Here is a 23299-nt window from a genome sequence, read left to right on the forward strand (position 1 = left end):
AACCTTTATGGTCCTAGGAATGTTTTGGTCTCATTCCAGAACATCATGCAATAATGTTCCAATCTAATTCAGCCACATTTAATCTAAACATACAGAAGGCTGTGTGTACTAAAAGGCTGTTAACCCTTCCAAGATGCAGAAAGAAGTTTAACCTGGAATGCTGGTTCTTTAGCGGTCCATCTAGTTTGATAACTACAAAAGGCAACTAGGTAATTTTTCAGTGACAGCTTTATTTAGCCTTCCATCTAAAATTTGAATGCTTAACACCTTGGGTGTTTTTATTTTTTAAATAAATTATTTAGAAGAATTCGGGGAAGCCCTCATAGCTCAAATCTATTCTTGTTAATCATCTAGTCAAAATGTTATAGGATTAGGTACCTGCTATGTATCAAGTTTCTAAATCTATTTAATGCTTGTTCTTTGTCTTAGAGCAGAACGTATTTCTCGATATGGAAGAGTGCAAAGCATTGGAGGCAACTGCCATTAGGGATGAAGATATCATGAATACTTGGCTTCTTTAATTGGATTAGGTAACCATCACACAACATGTACATCCAGAACAACATTCTTGGAAGTGAACTGAATTTCTTATTGGTTTATTGTGACTTCATTGCTGTCTAATGTCAATCATGTCTCACTCAAAGAGTTCCCTCCATTGTTTATTTCCTTCAAGAAGTACTTTATCTCTCTTCCTCCATCCTCCTATGTCTTAGAAAAAGTTTGTTTTTCCATACTCTTCCTGCCTTTTCCTTCTCAATGTGGTGGTGGTATTGCTTCTAATTGATGCTTGTTACCATTAATAACCCCTATCCAGCACAAGAAACAATTCCCACTTTACAAGGGAGCTCTGAGGGCCAGCACTTGGATTTATGAGCAAGGATTCTGAACTGCCAAGGAAGTATGTGTTCCCTTTGTACATTTTAATGTTGCCCAAATTTGTCCTTCAGGTATCTATCTGATGCTTTATTAGGTTTCCATTTGGCATGCTGTTACTCAGTTTCTTCTATCTTCCTCTCCATTTATCTGTTGGTATGGATGTCACTCATGATTCAGATCACTTACAAGGCTCACTAAGCTAGTAGCAGAACCAGTGTTCAAAGTAATATGCATGAAGAATGGTGTTGAATGCAACAGTGAAGAGTATTATAGTGATGATGATTTGAAAGATGGCTTCCAATTTCATTCTTAATAGCCTTATGTTTACATTGAAGGTTTGCATTTTTTTTCTTTGGACTTGAAGTGTCTTGATCATGTATTTATGGTGACTGTTCATAAAGACCTTTGTTGTTTAGATATCACATCTTTCTTTTGCAGCCCAAGTGTCCATACTATTTCTGGAGTTTGTGCACCGTCTGCTATAACCTCTGGGTGCTAATACTGCATACTTAATGTAGCATAGGTAACTATATATTCTTCTTCTTTTCTCATGAGGTGCTTTTCTGTTAGCTTTTTAAGTCATCCTACCAAGCAGTCATCTATGTTTAAAATCATTTTGGATTGTGGGTAAAGTGTAGATTAATAGATTTCATAATCAACTTTAGCATCTTTCTTAACTGCACAATCCCTTCTGGAAAAGTGGCTATGCATAATCGGTTGATCTTTTATTTCACAGGACACCACAGTGATGTCCTGCCAAAGTCAACAATATCAGTTGGAGCATCTAATTCATTTTTTGGCCTATTGGGAACCATGCTTTCTGAGCTTCTGACTGGACAATCTATGCAAATAAGGTAACATATTCTTTTTGCCCTTATGTCTTGGGCTGGTAAAAGTCACAGTCTGAGACTCAAAGCTAAGGTTTTATCTAATTAGCCTAAACTTATATGCTCTTAGTTTGTGAGAATAGGTCTTGACTCCTGAATATTCAGTGTGCAGCACTTGTAAGTTGTAACTCTCAAGCTCATTATTGCCATAAATTTGTCCCTTGGATTTCTTCCTCGTGTGGTCAATTCTGCTCATATTGGAGGATTCCTGTCAGGATTTCTCCTTGGCTTCATTCTTTAAGTCTACAAATCTTCATGCATCATCATAAGAAATAAAGCAGAAATCCAGGCACAAGTGCTATCTATACCTATTATAGGATTACAACTTTAGACCTTCAGTGTCTTAATTCAAGGGTAATTAACTTGAACTTTCTCTGAATTCTCAACTTCTAGTTTAAGTATGTACTATGGAAAAATGATCCAAAATTGGCTAACCTTTTTCTTTTCTTTTATTTTATCTACCCCCAAAAATTGGCAGATATGCATAAGAATGCATTGAGCTTATTAACAGTCAGAAGCCGTATAGCCATGCAGTCTGCCTTTCTAGAGCATCAAGCACCTGAATGATTGTGTCAGTCTATTTGCCTACCTTCAAGCTTTGCAAGTATAACAAAATGACTTTTTTTGGATGCACATACCACTGTTTTCAAGTGTAAGGCAAGCAAGGACTTGCTTACTGTGATGAAGGATCTTGGTAGTATACACCTCCCATCGCCAACTTTTAAAGCTGGCCAGCTTGCAGATTGTGCAGCCACTTCTTTCACACTCGTGGCCTGGATACCTTACCATCAGTATTGCACAACTGCATTGTACAAACACTAGGGGTTGTACATTTTTATTTACATTATTATGCCATTCTCATAATACTTTTAAAGTATTTTTCATGTGTATTATTATAAATCAATCCAACAATCCCTCATATTTAATTCTCCCAAATGGGGAATTTGGAGAGGTAGGGGAGGGGATGGGAGCCATTTGTATTGAAAAAATTTTAATTGTCAATCTCGCTCTTATGATATTAGTTTATATTTATTTCTTTGAATTTCATTTTTCTCATCCATCCTCTCCCTACTTAATTTTTAAAACATTTAAATAAAGGGAAGAGGAAGAGGTGCTTTTTTCCCTTACCTGTACTTAATTTTTAAAGCTTCCAAATCCATTCCCCTTCCCTCTTCTCTCCTTTCTCTTCTTACCCTCTTCTCCCTTCTCCCTACAAGCTTCCAAACACATTGTAAATGGCTAAAGCAAATAAAATTCAAATGTTGCTGGTCCTACTTCAGTGTTGTTGTGTGGACGGTGGGCCTTCTATTTCCATTAGTTCATGAAAAAATGGTGCCCTTGAACTTTAATTTGTGTAATGTTATATTTATGATGAATTAAAGGAAATTACATATGTAGGATTATTTATTTATTTATTTTATGAGTGTATATGTAGGTTTGTGAGTTGGTTAAATAGTGGAACTCATCACTTTTTGGATCTTGATTCATTACTTGCAGGCCAATTACTTATGATCAATTATACAATTTTTTAAAGAGCGTTCCATTCTTCTTAGTTTGATACTTTTATTTGCAATGTTTAATTTCCACAAGAAGAATTTTAACTAAGGTCATTGCCCATCTGTATGGGCAAAACATCAACTCTTTTTTGGCTGAATAAATACTTTATTGATCTACACCCAAGGCACAATATATATATATATATATATATTTTTTTTTTTTTTTTTGTGGAGAATGCACAAGGCACAAGTTTAATCTTGAATTTTCTTTATATATATATATTTTTTGGGAAACGATAACTAAATGAGTTATTATAACATAATTTTAGAATTCTTTTCTAACTAAATGAATGATTATTATAATATAACATGCATAATTTTGTATATTTGTCCTTATATATAATATCTGTAATTAAGATTATCAATAAAAACCTTTCTAATTTTATTTATTTATTTTATATAACCCCTTATTTATTAGCGAATGAGATGATTCGAACTCAAGCAATTAAATCTTTTATAATACTTGCATATTATTGTTACTTGCATATGTGTAAGTTGCAACTAAAAAAATACAATAAACAAAAATGTGGGGTGCAAGAGAGATTCTATGGCACAAAGTGAAGCACAAGTGGGTTAAGAGTACGTTTGGATTGGGCTGAAAACCCAGCGTGTTTGCGTTTTTTTTTTTTTTGCACCCGTTTGTGAGACTTACGGCTACTGTTCATGAACAGTAGCCACAAAGTTGGACTTTTCTCACTCTTTGCAGCTAATCAGGGCACATCGTGTACTGTTCACGGACCTACAAATTTCACTTTTCAGTAATTTTTTAATAAAAATGAGTTCCACGGTAATATTCACACATTTAAAAATTATTTTATTACAGTGTTTTTCAGTTTTCAGTTGTATCCAAACGAACCTTAAGTGTCAAAAATGAAACCACTTGTATGTAAGTTAAATTTGAGACAAACCATAGATGGGTAAAATGTAATTTCCACCAAAAAAAGAAATGAGTTGGTTCAAAGGACTAAAAAACCAATCTATTAGTTCTACTAAGGTGAGTTTGGTTCAGCTTTTTCAACCAGTACTTTTGGAAAAAAGTGGAAGTTTTAAAAAGAACAGTATGAAATTGACTTTTTTTTTTTTTTTATAAAATAGTGTATTTGGTAAAAACTATCAAAAAAATGTTTTTTGAAAAAACTGAGTGTTTGGCTAATACTTATAAAAATGGCGATTTGAGTTGTATATATATATATATATATATGAAAAAAGAATTTATTGTTTTAATTATCTCTCTTAATGCAAGTTATGGACAAGATATTTTCACAAAAATTTCACAATAAATTTTATATGACAAATTGTTAATGGTAGGAAAAAAAAAAAAATGTCACTAGTAGGTGCAGATGAAAACTAATAACAATTTACTATGTAAACTTTATAACAAAATTGTTATAAAAATATTTTGTCAATAGCATTATTTTTTTAAAAGAAAAACAGCACTAATTAAAAAAATTTAGGGATAAAATAAAATGTGACAATATTTTCATAAGACTCATTATTTTTAGTTGTGATAAATTCTAGTCTAATATTTTATTAATTTACTTAATTTTATTCTGACGTATAGAAGATTTAACACTTCAACTGTTATGTAAATTTATTGTGGTTTAAATTGTAATTTTCATTTTGTAAATTTTCGGACACATATCCCACTCAAAATACTTTTTTATATTTTTTTTCCTTTCACTTTTTTTCCATCAAATATTTTTCTTTTCCTTCGCACGCCAACTTGTCTCTTCTTCGGCTATTCTATTCTTCTTCACCCACCCAAAAGACAGTTCTTCCTCGCCCAAAAGACAAGAAGAAATATATATATATATATATTAAAAAAAAAAAATTTGAGAGAAGAAGAAGCCCGCAGCAGCAGTGGAGAAGGAGAAGCACTTAAAACTCCTTCTCAATCTCAAGTATTTGCTCATATCCGAGTCCTCAAAGTCTGCACCCATCTCCATCATCACCCAGAAACGTGACTCCCTCCAAATCCCATTCCGCTCCGTTGATTTCATCCGCAAATACCCTTCTGTTTTTGATGAGTTCCTTCCTGGCGGAGTCGGAGTTTTGCCCCACGTCCGCCTCACTGGTGAGGCATTAAACCTCGACGCCGAACAATGCTTGGTTTATCAGAGCGATACTTATAAGAAGCAGACTGCTGATCGCCTTTTGAAGCTCTTGATGATATCAAAAACCAACAAAATCCCACTTAGCATCATTGATTGCTTGAAATGGGATTTGGGTCTTCCTCATAATTATTAAAAAAAACCATAGTTACGGAGTTGCCTGACTATTTTCGAGTCGTAGGTGGCGGAAACAGAGATGAAGATGGTGTTTTGGAGTTGGTTTGTTGGAGTGATGAGCTTGCAGTTTCGGTTATGGAAAAGAAGGGTTCTATTGCATTCCCTATGAAATTCACGAGAGGTTTTGAGATGGATAAGAAGTCGAAGAAGTGGGAAGACGAGTGTCAGAAGTTGCCTTTCATTTCTCCATATGAAGATGCTTCTCATCTTCTGCCAAATAGTGATGAATCGGATAAGTGGACGGTTGCTGTTTTGCATGAGTTGCTTCATATTCTTGTGCCAAAGAAGACAGAGAGGGATAATTTGCTGTTGCTTGGAGAGTATCTGGGGCTTCGGTCGAGGTTTAAGAGAGCATTGCTTCAGCATCCAGGTATATTTTATATGTCCACTAAGATTGGAACCTACACTGTGGTTTTGAAGGAGGGTTACAAGAGGGGTTTGCTAGTTGAGGATCATCCATGGATGCAAATGATGAATCGGTATATTCACCTCATGAACATGGTGAAGGAAGATGGTAAACCGGTTAGTGTGCTAGGTGGAAGTAATGAAAAGAAAGAGCAGACAGTTGTTGATGAAAAAGAGAAAGGAGAGGAAGATGAAAGTGGGGAAGAATATGAAGGGGCGTTGTCTGATTCATATGATGCTGAGGTTGAGAATGCTAGTGACGATGAGTATGATGATGACAAAGATGAAAACAAGAGTCAGAGAGATGTTCGAAAAAATGTTGCAGGGAATGGAGGAAGAAAAGCTAGGAAAATGAATTTGGATGTGAAGGGGATTTCTAGAAAATCGGAGTACGATGATGATGAAGATGGAAACAAGAGTCAGAGAGGCATTCCAGTACTCCTTGAGGCATACACAGCTCTAAAATCTGATGGACCGATGGTCATGTATGTCTCCTGATACAAAACCATGATTTGATATTGAGACTCTTATATTGGATATCATCCTCTTCCTAATGTACGTTATAAATTATCCTTTGGTTGCAACACTACTGTCCAGAGGCTCAAAAAATAATTCATGCAACCCATGTTCAATCGTAATGTATTAATAATGGTACCTATGTTGTCAAGTTAATAGGCTGCTACAGTGGTAAGCTTCATTCATCTAAAAAGCTATTTTAACATAACAAAGAGTAAACACTTGAAAAATTATTGGATTGATCTGAACATGTATTTTACATTGAAAAGAAAGTTCCTGATGGTTGAGTTGTAATCTTGTATTGATTGTGTATCTTAAGCAATTAATTATGACTCAGAGAATTGTATACTCTCAAAATCTGCAGAGTATAAAGGGTAATGAGAACCGATCCATGGCCAACATATATTGTTAGTTATTTTTTATGGGCACAGTGATCCTAGAGGTTGCAGTAGAGTTCAGGTTTAATACTACAAAATAATTTTACCAGTAAATCTTAACAAAATGGTCTTGTGCTATTTGTTTTTTTTTTTCTTGTGTACCTACATTTTGTTTATTATTGCAAGCTGAACTCAAAACTATATTCCTTATGGGTAAGCATATCTTGCTTAAGAGGGAGTGGTCATATGGCACATATGAGACTGACTAAAGCACACAGGATCACATCCTATAGTAAATATGTTTTCATTGACATTAATAAGTTTTAAGATTTAGCCTATGTAGTTGTCTTCACCTTGTGAACAGCTCCAATTTATTTCTTTGATAATTATTTGTTTGTGCATCTCAAGAGTTTATTCATTCAGAGTAGCAGGAGCTCAAGGACTTCAGTGGTTTGTAAGGGAATGTAATTTGATTTTACATTATTTTTGGTTTTCTATGTTATGGTCTCATGGAGTTAAAATTTGAGATTTTTGAGATCCCTAATTTAAAGTGAACTGGGCTATGTGATATTTATAAGTTTCTACACAATGATAATTTGTGGATTTGAAATTTGTGTGAAAGATTACTCTTCTATATAGGAAATTTGGAGGACTACCCCCAGAGTTTTTTTGGCCGGACTTCCTAAAATCATTGACAATTGTCACATTAATTGGAACTCCGGTACTCTCTATGCTTCAAATGATTGTCAACTAGGTCACATCTAGCTCATCTCAAGATAATCTTAATCTGTTTGGCACTTATGATTCAGATCAAAGACAGGTCCTCTTGATTTTAGAAATAGCATAAGCCTAGCAGATTAGCACAAAAAACTTGCAATGGATGATGAAGAAAGATCAAGATCAATCTCAAAGAGAAAACCCCATCTAGGTGGTCACAGATTAACACTACTAGTCATGGTACTTGATATAATTTTCCCTTTACTTGTGTTTTGTTTGTTCAATTGACAAATGAATCCTTATTTTTGCTCCTTATTGTAAATAAATTTCTGTTTATCTATTCGTTTTTTTAATGTAGATCAATTTGGAATAAGATTAGGTAATTGATTCCAGTTGTTGATTGATGGTGTTTGGTTTGGATTTGTATTGCTATTCCTAAGCATTCCTTCTTTTGTTGGCTATCGTTCATGGATAGAATTCTCCCTCATGACAGGGTTGCTAAATGGGGATACAATTGTTATCTCATTTGTGTGTACTGCAAGAGAAAGCTGGTGTCAATTATGGGCTGCATAAGATGGGTATCTATCTCAAATATAACCATTAGTTTATTAAAAATTGATTGTTCATACAATGTCCTATAATCTGATGTGGAGAAACATGTTGGACTGTGTAAAACGCCCAAAACTCATGTTGGAGATATAAAGTTTCCTAGAACATAGTGATAAAAATTAATGTTGTTTGTAGTTTCCATGCATTTTAAACTTCTTTTTTTGGTCATTTTCTTGAATGTTATTGTGTCAGGCTGTCATTTATGTCTAAAGAGATATTCATGTATTTGGAGAAGTCTAAAATCGATATAGGAGGAAAATTTACAGTTCCTTCCCCTGTCCCTTGTCCTACAAATTGATGGGCAAAGGATAAGCCTTTGTTTGCTTGTTTGTGGATCCCAATTACATGATCTGTGTTGTTCTGAGCAATGCATTTGAAAAGTGTATTCAACCTTCCTTGCACACAGGGCTATTCATGGTGTAGTAGCAGGGTATATGGATTCACAGTTGAGCCTATTAATGGGAGACATGCTTATATACTATTCCATGTAAGTTTCTTCTTGGTTGGAAATTTTTTATCTTCCTCATTCATGTCTAGCTGTCTCTATGAGCTTTATGTATGTGTTTGTGGGTTTGCACATGTATATACCCTTTGTGTGAGATTATGCTTCTTGCTAGTTGCTACATTATACATGTCCATAATGGCCAATTGAACAAATGTCCATTCATTCTACCTTTATATATCTAGCCTGCTTTACACATAGCTTGTTGCACCTATTGATCTGGAAACCTGATCAATGAACCTGTAAGCAAGTTTATATTCAAAATTTTATTAGATGATAGATGAGTTCATTCAACTGGGGCAGGAACATATTGGTTTTATGATTGGCAACTAGCCATTAATATAATATGGACTTGTTGCTCATTTTGTGTGTGCAGTGTGCAATTGAGAAATAGTGAGAAACAAAGCAAGGTCATGATAAGTGACATGATGTGGGCAAAACGAAAGTCTTCAACCAATCAGTCGAGTTTCTTGAAGACTTGGACCATATAGATGTCCTTGATCAGGGATAGAAAGAAGGGATGTACCACAAATTTTATCAATAAATAGGCAGAACCATTTGGAAGCAACATGACCTAAGCATATATGAGTTCCTGAAGATGTCACAAGGAAATAGTGAGGAAGAGCCACCAACTATTAGATTGGAACAACCATATCAGAAGAAAAAATGGCTGAATAAAGTGCCTAGCAGCACTATCTAGTTAGAGTAGCTGTTAATTTGATGTTTTCTGTGTTATTGTATCCCTTTGTTTTTTCCTGTATGTTGATAGTTGACACTAATTATGTCAAGTATGTCCTCTGAAATCTTGCTATTTGCTCTAGCACTGCTGATTCGTAACATTTTTGTGTGAAATTGTCCTATATAGATGGGGCCTACTTGAGCTTCTTGACACAATACTTTTGAAAAGAACCACAGTATATTATTTTGAATATATAAAGAAATCTCAGTTAGCATGCTTATCTTTTGAAAAAGGTCTTGGGCATCTGTATATACCTGTGCTTTCTCTATTAAGCCTTTTCTTTTAATTATTGACTGTTTTCTCGTTATCAAATATACGTGCCACTTCCACGAGAAAGCCACATTCCTTTGCTTTGAAGGCTACAAAAGCAATTCCATCTGTTAAGACTCCGATAAATAATGATACAAGTCAACCTCCTATCTTTAGAGTTTAGAGTCATTCCCAATATGTATATTGTCACAAAGCAGATATTTTACCCCCAAATTTTATGCCTTTTTTCTTTCAGAATGAAACAGGGAGACTTTCAGAATATGGATCACATGCTTATGTTGTGATGAAACCTCTTCCAATGTCACTCACAGCTTTAGCCTTTAGGTGATACTCTAGTCTTGTATCAATGATCTTTTGTCATTTAACCCTTAAATTTTCAATAGATTGCTAACAAACAATGAGATTCTATAGCTGATTATGTGGCGCATTCTAAATGGACTGTTCCTTCTTTCCTTTCTGGGATATATTCAAAACAGGTGGCTTTTAACAAGTAGGAATGTTGTTTTAGCAAGGAGTTTTGTGACTCGGTAAAATCATCTCCACAAACCTTTTTCCACTATTCCTTGTAATGACGTTTAATCCAACCTCCAAAATCGATGGAGCTTGTTGCTTTTATTGTAAATGAGGATGCCGGTCCATCTAGATCTTGGCCTCCAAGGTGTACTCCCATTACCAAATTTTAGTTTATTTAGTCAATTTAATATTGGCTCATTTTAGTTTTTTTTTTTCTTTTAAAAAGATAAAACTTTTTCTCCCTCATATACTCTTGGGTTGGACTATGCATCAATAAAAGGTACAAAAGTTTTAGTTTGTTTACACACATGTCAACTCTAATCAAGCTCTTCAGGATTTATAGCCACCCCAACATTTTGACTTTTTGAGACCAAAGCTTTTGTTGTTGATGATGATTAGTGTTCTAGGGATACAATAAATGTGAGCTCCATTTTCTTACCTGATAGTAATTAAATTTATGGTAAGACTTATTATTCTTGTGGAATAACCTAAATGCATGCTCCCTTCTCTTATCTGATAGTGATTAAATTTATGGTGGGGCCTACTATTCACGAGTGATGGGAAGTTTCAAGAGTACTAAATATGATAAATTGTAAATTACACCCTTAAAATTTGAGAGTGTTTGAATTTTACAACATAAAATTTCAAAATTTAGGGGGATAAAATTCAAACACTTCTATACTTTAGGGGGTAAAATTCAAATTCTGAAATGTCAGGCTGTAAAATCCAAACTCCCCCAAATTTCAGGGGATAAAATCCAAATTCTGAAACTTCAATATGTAAAATCTAAACACCTCCAAACTTTTGGAGATATAATTTGCAATTTACCCTACTAAATAATTACACAAATTTGACTTTTACTTGTATGGAAAGTACTATCACTGGAGTTTTTGTTTTTGCTTCTAGAAGATTGTTCATTTCGAACATAAGAGCATTCACATCCAGCTTCTACAAAAAATTCCATTTTACCATCTCAAAACCTACTTTATCATTTATACCATATCATTTTACAGCACAACCAACATCCCAACTTTTATTTTCCTATTCAACTTATTAAAATAATATATACTACCCAATAAAATAATATAATCCAATCTCTCTTACTCCCTTCTCCACCATTAGTTTGTTTGTGTTTTCCTCCCTATCTCCCTTTCAACCATCCATCACTACCACCTTTGCCACAAGAAACTCACCACTACCACTGCTAAAAAACCCATCACCACCACCTCTGCCACAAGAAACCCACAAAAACACAAAAAATCAAAGAAATCAAATAATCCACCACCACCACAGCAACGCAAAAAACATCCACAGCAACACAAATAATCCACCACCACCACAACAACAATACAAAAAATCAAATAAACCACCACGGCCACAACACACACAAAAAAAAATAAAAATAAAAATAAAAGAAAAATCCACCACCACCACCACGGCAACAACACACCCACCACCACCATGGATAGAAACTCACAAAAATCAAAGAAAAATTCAAATCAAAACCCACTGGAAATCAAACCCATTACCACCGTGAGGCACACGATGCTAGTCTTACCACGCCATGCCATGCCCATGCTAATCTCCACGCCATGCCACACCGATCTCCACATCGTGCCACACCAACCTCTAATGCTGTGCCATGCCAACCTCCAACCCAGCTCCGATGGCATGCTTAAAAGAAGAAGACAGAGGGAGTGAGGATGAAGATAAAGATAGAATCAGAGGAAAAAAAGAGAGAGAGAAAACTGAGTGGCTAAGAGAGAGAACTAATAAGAACTAATAATATAATATTTATCCAAGATGCTACAGTATCATCATAAAAGTAAGACGATACTGTAGCAGTATTGTAAAAATTTTTACAATTAAAAGATAGGGTAACAGAGGATTTTGGGACTTTGATGCTAAATATTACCAACATATAGCATTTACAACACCCAATGTGAATGCTCTAAAGAGGATCATGTTGGGAATGGGAAGCCAGATTGGGCTGTTACTTAGTATAGATGAATTGGGTAAGCATCGTAGGTCATTTTTGTAAAGTTGTAATTTACATCTATATGTTTTGTTGGCTTTAATTTCGTACCAAATTTGATTGCAATTCTATTCAATTTTTTGTACCTTGTATTTATTGTAGGATTTAATTGTAAGGGTTGTGTGATAGAGAGAGAGTGTGTGAAGACTCAAGCAATTGAAGACAGAAGAGTTTTCGCGTGTAGCTCGTGACTAAGCATCCTGCGAAATGATGCATGTGCCCTGCACATGATTGGAATGCGAAGAGTCAGGACAGATGGAGACAGCTGTGTTTCGCGAGTAGCTCGTAGGTAAGGCCTTCCCGCGAGACACTCGCGAAACATTCTGTTTTGCCAGACTGTGCTATCTGATACACACTTTCTGTATCCATACTATATATACCCACATTCCCTACAAAAGTTGAGGAGTGCTTCAGAGTGAAAACCCTAGCTACAAACCTTGAAATTTAGAGATTGTTATACCCATATTTCTCTACACAATTGCTTGTGAATTTTCCTCAACTCCTACCTCTCTATTTCCATACCATTGAGAGGTTGATAGCTCAAACACTTATCACACCCTTTCAGAGTGTTTAGTGAGGTTTTGGTGTTACTGGGAAGCATTGGAAGAAGCCAAGGATGGCAGATGCAACATGGAGCTTGTTACGGAATTCGGAGAGCTAAACAAGACATGGTTTTGAGAAGCCTTGTTGGAGTAGGAGCTTGGAGGGCTTAGGTACATCGGGTAGATTAGGCTTGGAGGGTCTCTTGCTATCCCATGTATCCTAACTAACCGTCTAGTCGATCAATTACCGCTTGGAGGGCGGTGAAGAGGTTTTTCGCCGAGTTCTTCGGTTTCCTATTCGATAACACATCAGCGTGTTATCTTGTGTATACATTCTTCTTCCCTACTCTTTTACCTTTCTTTTTACTGCTGTGTTATAATGTTTATGGGTTAGAGTAGCTTGTTTGTTTATCCGCTTGCATTTACTCTATTCTGCACTTAGTATTAAGTTAGAGTAAAATCAATCAAGCCGTAACTTTAATTTGGGGGTCTAAATAGCTCTTATATTTTCACACATTTTCGAGCATTCAATTGGTATCAGAGTAGGTACACTCGATGTGGTTTAATTACCTGAGTGTGATCCTTGACCCTTTGTGATGGACCGGTCACAATCTTTCAATGCCCCACCATTCTTTGATGGGGGCAATTATGCCTTTTGGAAGGTCCGAATGAGGGCTTTCTTATGTGCTGTAGATGAGTCCATATGGGATTCCGTTGAGAATGGATATATTAAACCCACAATAGCCAAGTCCGAATGGGACAAGGCAGCTCTTGCATTAGCTAATATGAATAGTAAGGCCATTAATGCTATATTCTATGGTGTGTCCCCTGATGAGTTTCACAAAATATCGCATGTGGAGACAGCCAAAGAAGCTTGGACGATTCTTAAGACTACCTATGAGGGTACCAAGAAAGTCAAGGACACAAAACTCCAAATGCTTACCACCAGATTTGAAGAGCTTAAGATGGGAGATGATGAGACTTTCGATTCTTTCTATGGAAAGCTCAATGAAATTTTAATTGCTAAGCTCAATCTCGGAGAGAAGATTGAAGATTCTAAGGTGGTGAGAAAGATTTTGAGGTCTTTACCAGAGAGTTTTCGAGCAAAAGTCACAGCTATAGAAGAGAGTAAAGACTTGGATGAGATCAAAATCCAAGAGATAATTGGATCTCGCCAAACATATGAGCTGGGACTACCTTCTCATAAATCGAGCAAATCTCTTCGCTCTTAAAACCATCACCAAGAGAATGGACTCCTCCTCCGAAAAGTATGATGTGGAGAAGGAAGTAGCATTCCTTGCAAAGAACTTCCAAAAATTTCTGAAGATGAAAAATAGTAGGAAGCCTTTCAGCAAAGGAAAGTTTTCATCCTCCAAGGGTAATAGGAAGGAGTTTAAGAAGAAAGATGGGAAGGAGTTTCAATCCCCTCAAGGAATTGTGTGTTATGAATGCAATGGCCATGGGCATCTCAAGAAGGAGTGTCCTAATTACCTGAGAGGGAAGGGTAAAGTGTTTGCCACTACCCTTAGTGATTTTGACAGCTTAAACTCAGATACTAAAGGAGAATGTGACAGTGAAGGAAATTATAGGGCTTTTATGGCTATTGCCTTAGTTGAGTCAAAAGATGATTTGACCAATTTGGTTGATGAACTTGGTAATATTTCTGAGGATGAGGAAATTGAAGAATCCGAAGATGAAGATGTATGCCAAAATGAAGGGGAGAACAACCTTCAAGAAGCCTATGATTCTCTGCTGGAAGATTGTGGCAAATACGCCAAAGTTGCTAAACTTGCTGTGAAAAAGATGAGAAAGGTTGAAGAAGAACATAAGGGTATACTTGTGCAACTTAAGGAAGTTATTACCCAAAAATCAAAGGGGGCCTCAAGTAAAGCATTTGTGTCATCATTGTGGTGCACAAGGACACACAAGGCCGAATTGTTTCAAGCTTCATGCACTCAAAAAGGCTGATTCGATGCATGGTCAAGAAACTTGAAGGAGAAGACCAAGGGAGCACAAGCTAAGGGAAAAGTGAAGGACATCTCATTGGCGATGTGATGGAAATGCTGAAAAACATATCCTTATGCCTTGCTAGCTTCACTCCGAGGTTTGAAAGTTATGTTGGTTGTACCTTGCCATCTAAGGCTCTAACCTAAAACACTCGTAAAGTGTGGGTGCAGAAGGGTACTTATGCATGATCTCTTCCTATGTCCATGCATTAATACTTCCAATGTTTAGGATCATAGGTTCATGTATCATGTCATGCATTGCTTCCGATTTATAGCATGTTTCTTTTACAAGTTTTGTTTTATACTTGTCTTTGTTGATCTTACTTTACTTGTTCTATTTTTGAGTGTGTTCAAAAAATTCAAAAACCCATAAAAATTGAAAAGTCTTCAAAAAGTTTGATCACTTGTGCTGTTTATATCATATGTGAGTTTGGCCTAGTACCTTCGTACTAATGATGTAGTGCATTTATGAGCTTAGCTTGTTATGTATGCACATATATCTTTGTGGGAAAAATCTTAAAAACTATGGGTGATTGTTGTAAATAGATCTTCAAGCTTATCATGTATGATTGGTCAATAGTCTTGATGGTCTTGATACTTGCATAGACTTGTACCCATATATCTTCCCACCTTTATTTTTATGTTTTTGCAATAGAGCTCACCAAATGTAAATCTCAAAATGAAAAGAGATAATGAGCTGCAAAAGCCTGTCGCACATACTAGTATTTGACTAGGAAAAAGGGAAAGCGGCTCTTGTATTGAAATGTATGGTACTCAAAAAGCTAAAGTCTAACTCTCAATGTTGAAATATCAAAAATTTCAAGCACTGATCTCAAAAAGAGATGTATTATCCAAAAAAGGATCAAATGTTTTGATTTATACAGAAGCCAAATGAAAAGCTTCTAAGTTTTGTAATCATTCTCTTATAAGAGGTCATATATGTTCATTTTTATAATTGAGATAGATCTCTTGACTTAGTACCAGTTGTGTATCACTTGATTGAATTGATCATTGAAACTTCACCCTGGTCTAAGGACTATTCCACATTTGGTACTCACCCACAACACACAAGACTTTGATTCAATTAATGCTTATCTCATATGTGTGATTGTATATGTTCAAATGTGATGTGTATGCTTAATCACATGTCGATCAAACCCAAAAAGATTTTTGAGTGTTTTATATGTTTTTGAAAGTGATTTTATACTTTCGTGCTTTTAGTTTTTGTTCAAAATGCATTTTTGTGTTTTTCTTCAAAAATTAGTTCAAAGGCTGTTTCGCAAGAAGCTCACGACTTATAGCTTCCCGCGAAATGTGCTTAAGGGAAATTAAAAAGTCACATTTTCATACAGAGAGTCTCACTTCTGCCTCGCGAGTATTTCACGACTAAACTCTTCTTACGAAATGTTTTTAGGCAAAAACTGGAAATTTTTCAATTTCATACCGAGGCTATCACGACTGTGTCGCGAATAAAAGCTTCTCGCGAAAGCTTCAGTGTGTCTCGCAACTGCCTAACCTACAAAAAACGCATGCTTTTAGTTTTTATGTAGCAGACGTGATAGTTTTTCAAACACTTTGTTTTTCCCTCACACTGCCTTTCTTGAACCCCTCTAAACCCAAAATCAAATTTCACTCAAACCCTATCATTTTCAAGCAAAAATCTCTGCAAAATCACTTCAAGGTATGTTTTCCTAAACATTGTTTTCATTTTTGTCTTAGATTATGCAGATTTTAGCTTAGGGTTTTGAAAATTGGGGATTTTCAAAAACTGGGTTGGGGTTCTTATTTTTGTGCAAATTTATTCAAAATTTTGATTGGGCTGAGTCCCATTTGCTGTGTTTGTATCTGTGTTGGCCCCATGAGGCATTCTAAACATGTATTAAGGCAGATTTCATCAGGTTCATGCATTTTTTATAGGTGTTGTGTACTGTTGCATGTTAGGTGTTTGATAGAATGTCCTAGTGACATTCTTATGTTGAATTGGACTCAAGTGAGTCCCTTTGCTTAGGTTTACTCTTGTTTGCCCATGTTTAACATGTTTTGGTCAATGAATGTCTGTTCTACACACTTTGCCCAAGTTTGTGCCTCAATGCCATGCCATGCACACATTAGGCATCCTCTAGGCACACCTCATGCACCTCCTGCTACACTCACTTGTATCAGCACATGCATAGCACATGCACACACATGCACAGTCACTTAAATTCATGCATTGTGTTTATGTTTACATGTTTTAACACTTATAGCATGTTTTTTTTAAGTTTGTTTGCTCTATTTTGAGTTGGTTATACTTGTTTCACGCTGTTTTACTTTTAGTTTGGAACTAACTTGAATCTAATCAAGTTTTGTGTTCTGTTTCTGTGTTTTTGCACTTGTTCCTTTTTGTTGTAAATCTATTTCTATAGATGTCTCGCTGTTCCTCTCGAGGTAAAGAACCTGTTATTGACCTTACATCATCACCAGTTTCAAAAAGGACACGGCATTCATCTGAAGTCTCCAACAGCGAGAGATTCAAGACTCCACTGGACTCTTAGAGTTTCTCTAGCACTTTTCAGGACGCTCCCACTGTGGTGGAGCAGATTGTCTGTTTTGACAACTTGGGATCCACATTCATCCTTAGGATTTTTGCTGACAAAGATAGGGCGAGTCTATTCGAAAACTTCGAGGATCCGATTGATGAATTGGTTTTGGAGTTTTACTTAAATGCTAGATTCACTGGAGTAGAACTAAGGTGTTGGGTTCGAGGAAAGAAGTTCATCATTACTCCGGGCTACCTTGCAAAGATCCTTCGCATCACTCGACCCAAAAATGTGGACAGTTCTCCATATGATGACTGACTTCCCCAAGTGTTAGATATTCTTAAAATTCTTGGAGATGAACATGAGATCTCAACCAAAGGCACATCCATTGGAACAGTGAAGTTCAAACCTGATCTAAAAACTCTCACGTTCATCATGTTCTCTAATCTATATCCACTCTTCAACACGAGATTCATTAGTCTTGGAAGAGCACAATTCTTGTGTGATCTCATCATTGGAACTCCAATTGACATTTGTGCTCATATCTTCCAAACTATTGGAAAAACAGCAGCACGAACAGCAACATGAATGTGCCTTCCCTTCGGTAGTCTTCTCATGAAAATCATGATACATAAAGGTGTTCGTCCACCAAAATATGGAAAGTTCATAGTTTGTCATCACCCAATCTCCATAACCTCTCTTCAAAAGAGCAAAAGTCATTCTTCTGCTGAGCAAAAAAAGAAAAATTTGTCCACAACACGAAAGAGTGAATCTGGTCAACATGTCAATCACTCAGGTCATGACTCAGCTGCTCACTCTACCCCTAGACATACCGAGACTACATCTCCTCACATTCCTGAGCCTCAGATAGCTAGCACTCAGCCAGCATAATCTAGTTCTCACACCGACCGGTTCACTATTCTAGTTGAAAATTTACATGAGCGTGTTTTCGGACTTGCAAATGCCATCTACTCCACAAACAACCAGGTTCAAATGCGTCTCACTGCCATTGAGACACAGCTAGATGAGATTCAACGCAAGTTAGAGGAGAGCCTTTAGCTATTCGTGCCAAAAAGGGGGAGCAATCTCTATGTATAGACTATATAGATTGGACGATAGCGTACAGTAAGGGAGAGAGCATCACTAGAAGGAAAGTGTGTATAGAGAAAGGGTGAGTTTTGTGAGCTCAAGAGGATAGGAAAAAGCTGACACAAACCAATTTTTTTTTGGTCATATACTCTTGGATAGTTGTTTTTACTGCTTTTATTTAAAGCTTTAGTACTCTACTTTTAATTTCAGTTTATATTTAGTAGTTGTGTTTATCTCAATGCTTTGTAGCATTTTTTTTTTTTTTTGTGCTTTTAAGATATTGCTAATATGTCTTAAGTACCTCACACTTGTACCCTAGTAGGATCTTGTATCCTAAATGCATATACTTCGTGTATTTTGCATTGGTTGTGTGTTGGACATGCAATTGATAATTGTGGTTGGTCTTCATTGCATTGCATGTCCGAATGAGCATTTACTAGTTAAATATTCATTGTAGTCATTCCTTAATGATTGTTCTTGTATGATCAAGATATGCTTACATGTTTTATAGTGTTTAGAAACTTGATTGCATTTTACTTGCTCATGTACATACCATGTATTCAACTTGTCATAAGCTTAATGAAAGTTTTGTATATGTGCAAGTGTTTCAGGTTACAGGTATATACGTGCAAGTGCTTCACAGCTTTTAGATTAGGTGTAAGCGAGTTTTGCCACTGTTCCCAAACTCATGTTTAAGTCTAGAGTCTATTTTAGGAGTTTTGTCACGGAATAGCCAAGGGGAGATTGTAAAGTTGTAATTTATAACTAAATGTTTTGTTGGCTTTAATTCCGTGCCAAATTTGATTGTTATTTTATTCAATCTTTTGTACTCTATATTTATTGTGGGATTTAATTGTAAGGGTTGTGTGATGGAAAGAGAGAGTGTGAAGACTCAAGTAACTAAAGACAAAAGAGTTTTCGCAGTAGCTCGCGACTAAGCATCCCACGAAATGATGCATGTGCCTTGCACATGACTGGAATGTGAAGAGTTAGGACAGATGGAGACAACTGTGTTTCGCGAGTAGCTCACAGGTAATGCCTTCCCGCGAGACACTCATGAAACACTCTGTTTTACTAGATTGTGCTATCTGATACACACTTTTTGTACCCACACTATATATACCCATATCACCCACAAAAGTTGAGGAGTGCTTCAGAGAGAAAACCCTAACTACAAACCTTGAAAGTTAGAGATTGTTATACCCACATTTCTTCACACAATAGCTTATGAATTTTCCTCAACTCCTACCTCTCCATTTCCATACCATTGAGAGGTTGATGGCCCAAACACTTATCACACCCTTTCAGAGTGTTCGGTGAGGTTTTGGTGCTGCTGGGAAGCATTGGAAGAAGTCAAGGATGGCAGATGCAACATGGAGCTTGTTGTAGGATCTGGAGAGCTAAACAAGACACGGTTTTGAGAAGCCTTATTGGAGTAGGAGCTTGGAGGGCTTAGGTACATCGGGTAGATTTGGCTTGGAGGGTCTCTTGCTAACCCATGTATCTCAACTGATTGTCTAGTGGATCGATTACTACTTGGAGGGCAACAGAGAGGTTTTTTGCCGAGTTCTTTGGTTTTCTCTTCGATAACACATTGGCGTGTTATCTTGTGTTTGCATTCTTCTTCCCTACTCTTTTACCTTTCGTTTTACTGTTGTGTTACAATGTTTATGGGTTAGAGTAGCTTATTTGTTTATTCGCTTGCATTTACTCTATTCCGCACTTAGTATTAAGTTAAAGTAAAATCAATCGAGCCGTAACTTTAATTTGGGGGTCTAAATAGCTCTTGTGTTTTCATACATTTTTTAGCATTCAATTTTCATTTAAGCTTGGGAATAATGGAGAGGAGACTGATCTGTCATGGGTTCAGTCACCTACCAAAGAATCTCCTACTGATACTAAAGAAAAGGTAGCAACACTTGTTTCTATTGCTGCATCATCTAGTGAGGGTTCAAATATGAACTCCTAAATTGAATTGGTTGGTCATGCTGTGTCGGGCGCATGGCTCAAATAGATGTAGCTTGATCATCTTGTGGCTCAGCTGAATTGAAATCATTTTCACTAAGCCCAAGGTAATTAACAATAAAAAGGTTTTGGTAAATAACCTTATTAAGAAATGGGGAGAACCATTTGGAAGCAACAAGAGCTAAGGGACCCCAAAGATAATAGAAGGAGAAGAGAGAGAAAGAACCACAAACTCCGATAGTAAATGCCAGCATGGGAACAACCATATTAGAAGCAACAATTGGAAAGTAAAATGAGTAGCAGGGATAGTCCATGAAATTTCTAGTTTAGATTCCTATATTAACTATGCAGTGAAATTATCAATTTATTTCAATTAAGTGATCCACAAAATAATTATACTTTACCACAGAATATATATACCAAATCATAAAACAAGGCAATGGAAATACAACAATTAAAATACATTGGAAATACAATTAGAACAATTAAAAGACACCGAAAATGCATTGATACTCAATGACATTAGCCTCGCCTTATAAAGTAATCTACAACTGCAAGTGATCCTTACACTAAAATGACGATGATTTATGGTGTTTTCGATGCTAAAAAAAAAAAAAAAAACCTAGTCCCATATTTTATTTGTTGCCATTTTCAACTACTTTCATGGAAGCCATGAAACGAGTGGAAACTGCTCGCCCATGCATTATGGACGAACCCAAGATATGTTATGCATTTATGGCAAGCATTTATGCTAAAGAGTTACAGACACAGTAACGGAAAAGAAGACGTTACACAAATCAAAGTGTAAAGGGGTGGGTTGTGCTAGTGGTGTTGGGCTGCCTCCTACTGCACTAAGCCCAAGTTTTCTGGATAAGAGAGTCGGGACCGGCTTAGCTTCAACTTAAGTTGGTCCGGCTTGTGCGCAAACTAGGCCAAATCTGCCAGGGATGTGTTCACGGCAGACGAAACTGTTTCAAACAAATCGTGATAGGCAGACATAATAATAACAATACTATTTGTTTTCTTTTTTTACAGAAGAGAAAAAGGCATAACTAAGGACATCAAATATTTATAAGCATGGGTTAGTCAGAATATTAGAGGAAATCAACTGGAAATTCAATCCGTAGGAGCAGAACCACAAAGGGGAGAACGTTCCTCCTCAAAGCAGTCAATCTCTCAGGAAAGAGTCCTGCCGTAGAGGTTAACCGCCCTGAGGGAAACGGGTCTAAGTGGTTTTTCGCGTAGGTATTCTCGAGATTTCTTATAGAGGGCGGATTTCATGAGGGAGAGAAGGGACTAATCTACCGGTGCATGCCCACCTTTCTAATTCGCGCTATTTCTGACTTTCTTCTCACTTCGTTTTTCTTTTGCTATTTCTTTTAAGTTTTCTATTTTTTCAATCAAAGTTTCGTTGTTCCTTCGCCCTGTTCACGGCAAGACCCTCCTTTTATAGTGCTTGCCATGACCCGATTTTACTGTTTTAACCCTTAACTCACTTTGTCTGGTTTGGGTGTATTGGCCGACCATCACTGTTTCGTTTGTGTGTCGTCCTCCCATCGCCAGACAAGGAAGTGTATTTTGTTTGCTAGTCTATCGTGGCACCTTTTCTTGCTACAGTCTGGGTTATTTCTCTCTCCCTATCCCTTATGGCATGCACCTAATGGTTCCAACTCAGCTTGCCTCTTTTGGGTAGTAAGCCATCCCAGCAGGACACCTCCCCGAAAAAGCCTGAGCTGGAACCATAAAAATAGATTTTTCCCCTCTCCCCACCACCAAACCATGCCCTCTGATCCTCTGACCCCTCGACCTCACCATGCTCTGTATTGGCTGGGTACAGGTTGGTGGTGCCTAGGCCTTGCGCGTGCCTTCATTCCATATGTGTCCAAAACTTGCCTGCTGCCCATTCGTCTGCCATGGTCTGGAGGCTTGCTGTCTGTGTTTTTTGACCTCTTATATGGGCTGCTCTTTGTTTTCTCGCTCTTTTTAGGAGCTGGGCTTTATTTGATGATGGGTCTTACATTTCTTTGGCCCATTCCTTGATTTCCTTTATTTCTTGCAATGTCGTTCTGTTATTCCTACTGTAATAACTTAATTCTACTGGGCCTCTTTTAGGCCAGCCGTTTATTCCTCCTCTCAGTGGCTTGGCATGGCCATTGGTTTGCCTTTATTTGTGGGCTCCTATGTCCCTTTTGGCTTTCCTTTGGGCATCCTTGGCCCGTTTGCTTTCTCTGGGCTTTCTCGGCCCTTTTGCTAATTCTACATTCTCATGGGGGTTTTACTAACTTCATTGGGCTTCCCTGGCCCAATAACCTTATTCTCATTCTTAGGGTTTATGGGCTTGCTATAAACCCCTTACTTTCTTAGTTTGCATTACTTTGGGCCTGCGGCGGCCCTTTCTTGCTTTTCTACTTCATACACTGCCCATGGAATGCTATTTCTCTCTTTCCGGGCTTCTTTGAGCCCACTTGCCTCTTCAAGACCCATTTGTTTATTTCTTGGGCCAGTGATCCATTATTCCTGCCTCTTGGGCTTAATGGTTTTGTTGTCTGCTTTGTCAATTCTTTGTTGCCCTTGTCATTGGGCTTTCTTTCTTTCCACTTGGATTCTCACAAATGGTCCTCAACATAAAGCATCAGTTTGTAATGTATTAACCGTTACAAATGAGAATGAATGCAAAGAGTCATTGTTCATTAAAGACAAGAAGGCTATAAAGCCAAAGAAGGATAGAGCCAAAGGATACACAATTCTAATCCCAAAAATACTTCCATCTGACTTTATCATTAGAGGGTTTTTTGGCACACACCACATCGGTGTATTTTTTTTTCTTTGTTTCATATCTTATTGTATCTTATTGTAAGTTTGTTTCTAGACGAAAATATTGTCATCGT

At 36.8% G+C, this 23299-nt stretch overlaps 1 protein-coding gene and 1 pseudogene across 5 annotated transcripts in view; both read left to right on the top strand.

The window, feature by feature from the left end:
* The window catches only part of LOC115991875 (putative disease resistance protein RGA3), a 75278-nt gene that overhangs the window by 10271 nt on the left and 41708 nt on the right, over positions 1-23299 (top strand). For 2 of the 4 annotated variants that reach the window (XR_004092352.1, XR_004092351.1), the window contains exons 8-15: positions 96-209; positions 435-530; positions 815-947; positions 1054-1211; positions 1315-1399; positions 1613-1730; positions 1869-2117; positions 2242-3185. The gene's annotated coding sequence lies outside the window, so the exon portion shown is untranslated. Of the gene's footprint in view, positions 1-95; positions 210-434; positions 531-814; positions 948-1053; positions 1212-1314; positions 1400-1612; positions 1731-1868; positions 2118-2241; positions 3186-23299 lie in introns of those variants that run through there. The other 2 variants (XM_031115833.1, XM_031115835.1) reach the window with 1 other exon arrangement.
* LOC115991415 lies at positions 3844-6611 on the top strand (annotated as a pseudogene). The gene is made up of 2 exons (XR_004092187.1): positions 3844-3898; positions 5157-6611. The product of XR_004092187.1 is annotated as a protein WHAT'S THIS FACTOR 9, mitochondrial-like (transcript).

Source organism: Quercus lobata, chromosome 5, assembly GCF_001633185.2.
Source record: "Quercus lobata isolate SW786 chromosome 5, ValleyOak3.0 Primary Assembly, whole genome shotgun sequence".
NCBI lineage: Eukaryota > Viridiplantae > Streptophyta > Magnoliopsida > Fagales > Fagaceae > Quercus > Quercus lobata.